This window comes from Mytilus californianus, unplaced genomic scaffold (genome assembly GCF_021869535.1).
Source record: "Mytilus californianus isolate M0D057914Y unplaced genomic scaffold, xbMytCali1.0.p SCAF_34, whole genome shotgun sequence".
Taxonomy (NCBI): domain Eukaryota; kingdom Metazoa; phylum Mollusca; class Bivalvia; order Mytilida; family Mytilidae; genus Mytilus; species Mytilus californianus.
In genome coordinates this window covers 61533-66903 of record NW_026262684.1, presented here as the reverse complement: position 1 = coordinate 66903, position 5371 = coordinate 61533, and the positions used below count along the sequence as shown (strand labels likewise).

Here is a 5371-nt window from a genome sequence, read left to right as displayed (position 1 = left end):
AGCGTGTCACAGACGAAATACCACCACTCAATATGACACCCAAAAGAATAGTCTTCTCGACAGAAACTATTGGCGTTTGTGATCTAATCATATGTTATGTCATTGCTATACCCTGGATGCATTGCACTGATCAATATAATATGCGTTTATAAATACCTTTAATTGGTGACATATAGAGTGAAAACTGACTGGGATCTTTTACAAAAAATATCCTGACCCTGATTTGGTAAAAATAAAAAATCTGTCTAGCACTTCAAGCAGTTTTGCCAGTCCCCCAAAAAATTTTGGAAATAAATTTTGTGTACTGAACACATAGGGAAAACATTGAATGATAAAAAATCCAGGTGCGGATGACAATCCCAGCCCCATCCCACGGAAAATCAAATGGTCCGTGCCTAATACGGGATGTGAACGTGGTGTCATTATACCAACCCTCTATTGGGTGACCTCTTTGGTGCTTCTAAATATGGAAGAGTTCAAATAACCATTATCAATAAGTGGTGACAGTAACACAGTTGAACATTCGTTATAGCAAATCACATTTATTTTTCAACTGCAAACTATATAATAGTAATTTTCCCACCTCCCTCCGATTGGCAAATTATCTCGTTTACACCTTTTTAAACTGAAATCTTAAATCATTTGTTGCTAATGAACCAATCTTCATCACATGTTTTTTGTGTTGATCAAATATCTTGTTTGCACCATTCTATTAAAAACCTGGTTTAATTTTGACATTTTTACCCAAAAGGATTTTGCACCACGCTCCTCTCGGTGGAACAATATTTTGCGCCCCCTTCAAATCCTGGATCGGCTCCTGATTTCAAGTGTTTCCGTGCTCAGAACCACCCCTATATATGAGTGGGCTGAAAATTTTATGCATTAATATATGAATGGGGGTGGGTCACATTCCAGCCGCACTTCGGTACACATTTTTAACCGAAAACTGAAGTAATCCCCCCACCCTTTTCATGTTGAAAGTTCCCCAGAAGGAAAAGCTCTTGACGTGTAAAAATCTGTTGTTAAATTGCTGAGAGCGTCAAAGGAATGGCTATCACAAAGTGTTTCAGTGTAAGGTCAATATTAACTGTATCTGCTACGAAATTAAATTTAATTTTGCCGAGCAGATGTGCAATGACGGAAATGATGACGGCACGTAAATTTCAGAGCCGAACGTCGTGAAGGATGGTCGATCCGAACTGGCTTTTGTTCGATTTTAACCCCCAAATACCCCCAAAAAGATCTTGAAATGAACACATAATAAACTACACTGGTCATTACCCCTTTATGGTATAAAACAATATTCGTGGATTTTATGTGAAAGAAGAAAACGCGACACCCAATTTCAACTCTATTCATTTAGTAATATTCGTGGATTTTATGTGAAAGAAGAAAACGCGACACCCAATTTCAACTCTATTCATTTAGTAATATAGATAATACGTCACTACAAGAATAATATGAAGCGTCATACTGAATATTAAAAAAATAGTGTTCATTGATACATCTCTATTGAAATCCAATTTCCGATTTAATATTTTTGCCGTGACCGGCAGTGATTTTAGAAGGAAGTTTTTATGTTATTAAATATTGTGGATGTCAAATGATTATAGCTCAATAAATTTAATGTATGTAATTAACACGGGGAAAACACAATAAAGAATGAAAAAACAGGTAAAACTTTTTACGTATATAGTGAATGTCAGATTCTTATATTTAGAATAACGTAAAGCAAGTAAAATAGACCATATGATATAAATCTGTACAATTTATTTAAACTGAAATAAACCAATTAGTATTCTACTTTCTTTTTTTAGACATGTGGGACAGAAAGAAATTTATTTTTGTATTCCTGAAAGTGTTGCAGGTTGCAGGTAATATAATATAAGTCTTAATAGTAATATGCAAAATAATCAGCCGTTGTAAGACCAATAAAACTATCAGCGATTGTCTAGGAACAAAACTGTTCTACTATCATGATTGATACATTAAATGATAGACATAAAATTTTTTATTATATATCGAAAAATGCTACAACAAAAATTAGGATGAAATCATTTAGTTATATTTATATTAGTAAAAATGGTGGGCAAAACTATTTCAAATCAAAGCCTATTACAAATGTTAAAGGTTAAAAGCCTAAAAAGTGCCAAAAGTATTGCCAAATCAGGAAAACGACTTACAGCTATGCATGAGGAAAATACTTTCGTATATAAGGATGTTGTCTGCTCTGTTTCAAAATATTATAACTTGATAGTATATTCAGATAAAAAAAAAAAAACAAAAATGAGAGGTCCGTGTCCTTCTTTTTTTATATAGATATAATCCATCTCATGTATATAGTTAAATGATTCTTTCTAGATTTTTCTTGCATCTAACAATGACATCCTTTTTTTCTTTCAAAAACTATGAAATAATAACAAGGATTTTATAAGATTTTCAAAACTGGCTTTTTGAATTGTATGTAATCAAAATATGAAAAGAAAAGAAGGAGTGAGTGGGCAAAACTTGTAATAGAAATACATGGATAACATCAGAGGTTTTCGAATATCTTACAAAAAAACAACATTAAGATCAGCCAACATCCTTAAAATAGATTTCAAAACTTCATAACACCAAATTACAATGAAATCATTTTTGTATTTGCAAGGAAAACAAAAGTACAAGCTTCTAGTCTGGTCATATCCAGCGGTACTAACAGTCCACTTGACTAAGATCAATAAGATAACACGAAAATGTTAACTACGATTTAAGTACGAACTACAACACTTTGAATAAAGTTTTAATATGTTTTTGATAGAAAAGCTTTCTGTATGACATATTAATTACTCTATAACAATCTTCATCTATTTTTGTACCAAAAGACGCTTATATGAGCAATAGGTTTCCTTTGATTTCTCAATCAGTAGGTTAAAGTGCTGGATTTATAATGTTATCTATATTTCAAAATTGTAGCGCCAATTTTCTTGCTGATTGTCGGTGATTCTCCATAAACACTCCAGCTTCCTCCACCTAAATAATTGACCGCCGCGATATAGCAAAGAGTGCTGAAAGTGACTTAAACACAATCAATCAATAAATCATGTTATTTGCAATCTCTCGTTAGACATACTCCACACAAATATATATCTATGGATCAATAGCCCATAAATATATATAAGGCATTAATGCATTTTACAGGCAGAAAAAAATATTTCGTTTCTGTTTGCATTTGTGGATTACTAAAGTTCTAACGATATAACTTTTTTTTTATAATCTATAGGAATCATACAGGAAGTATTTGTGAAAACAGGTGATACAGTTGTCTTAAATTGTACATGCACCAATCAAACAAACGGGCTCTGGGATGGACCAAATAAGTCAGCATCAAGGATAAACGGTCTGGACGAGGAAACATTAATGCCATATTCACAGGGGACGCTACGTAATTCAAAATTAAACTTATCAAAATATTATATTGTGGGAAGTTATAAGAACAGAACTTGTAAATTAATGATTAAAAAATTTTCGTCTGATGATGAAGGAAAATACCATTGTCAATACGTAGAAAATGACACAACAATTAGTCGTTTTTACAGAGTTCTCATACAGAGTAAGTACTCATTATATTTGTTTTTTATATAGAAAAAACATTAGCAGTGTATATTATCGTAATTATTATAAACATGACTAGTAGTATGTTTTCTTTATAAAGAAATTTATACAAGTTTATACAGGTCCAGGAACACTTTTTTTTTATAAACAATACTAAATAATTGAAAACAGATAAATAAAATGAATAAGATTAATACAACGAAATAAATAGAATAAATAAAATTACAATAAAAACAATCAGTAAATTGAATATATGAATTACACAAATTCGTTAAATAATTTAAATAAATACCTGTATCAAACGAAAAGTACTATCGAAAATTGTTCCAAAGGTGAGAGTAGAACTGTTCTATAAACTGTTGAAGAATAGTTCTCCTGATAGTTTCTGAAGATTTAAACTGATTCCAACTGTATCTATGCTATTCAGTTTTAACCATTTATGTTTGCAAAAGCTTGCACATGAAGTTAATATCTGCTCGAAGTATATTTCCCGAGTTGTTAATTATCCTACATGTTGATTGCAACATAACATTCCTGCAATCATAGACTGAGTTAAATGCACCTGTTTTCGATTTTACCTGTACAAATGTATGTAAGTTGCATGGTTTGCGTCGATAATTCGTAATATTTTACTGTTACGTTTCGCAGACCATATGCTAAATGTTAATAATAGTTTTTTGTTTGTTTTCTTCCATAGATAATTATATCAATTGTTCATGCTATCAAGCGTAGAACTAGTTAGGAATGATTTTATACTAGCATAATATTACTTTGAAGTAATGTTGTTGTCATGGTCTGATATAAAAAGGGGGAAAGTTGGGTATACGCGTCAGCGTATACGTCAGCAACCAAACGACTCAAAAGTTCTTAAACATCCATTCGTCACAATTGGACCTGCAACAATTATCAAATGCCTTTTGATATGCCAATCTGTAAATCAAGGTGAAGTCATGAAAGCTGAGACGTTAAATTATGTTAACAGATAAAACCGATGATGTTACTTCCCGCATACTTATTATTACTTAGATGATGTACATTTTTCAGTGTTAGTTTGTGATACATTTGCTTCAACTTTTGAAACATTTGAATAACGAATATTTTGTATTTAGGACGACCATTGATGGAAGCAAAATATTCAAATGGGTATATTGAGTGTTAGTGCCATGTATTAATCATGTTAATATGTTGTAATTAAATGTCTTATTTCTCCTTAAACATATTGCCCATAACTTCAAAATAAATTTAACATTAAAATCTTTTCATGTCCAGTTTCTTTTCGTTAGCTCCACCTGATGTCTCAATTATTACAGCACAATTAGGAAATGCAACGAATCTTGAATGCCATGCTACCGGCGATTCTGGGCCATACACGTTCAAAGATTGGGAACATAAATCAGAATCTGGTATACATATACGATATATAGAAAACACAAAAGACGGTACACTTGTACTTCAGAAAGACAATTATCAAAACAGCGGGATATATATATGCAGAGTGAACAATGGCGTTATTGATATGAGCGGAGAGCATTATCAGAAAAGAAAAGTCTTGGTAAATTACGAAGGTAATCATATAAAAATTAAGCTCAAAATGTAAATTAAATTATCATCAATATTTTAGAATCCAATTTACTATAGGACATATGGACTATAGTAACCGAACAACACCAAACTTCATCTTCAGGTCAATATATAGTGTCAACAGTTATTGAGCTATTAAGTCCATAACTACCTTTGTCTTGACAACACGTTTTTGTCTCACCTGCGACGATTGTTT

The 5371-nt window shown here is 31.8% G+C and overlaps 1 long non-coding RNA gene across 1 annotated transcript; it reads left to right on the top strand.

Moving 5' to 3' along the window:
- Positions 1 to 1556: 1556 nt before the first annotated feature.
- LOC127736591 (uncharacterized) lies at positions 1557 to 5152 on the top strand. Its single transcript, XR_007999061.1, has 4 exons — positions 1557 to 1674; positions 1818 to 1874; positions 3263 to 3592; positions 4878 to 5152. It is a non-coding gene; the product is annotated as an uncharacterized LOC127736591 (long non-coding RNA).
- Positions 5153 to 5371: the final 219 nt, after the last annotated feature.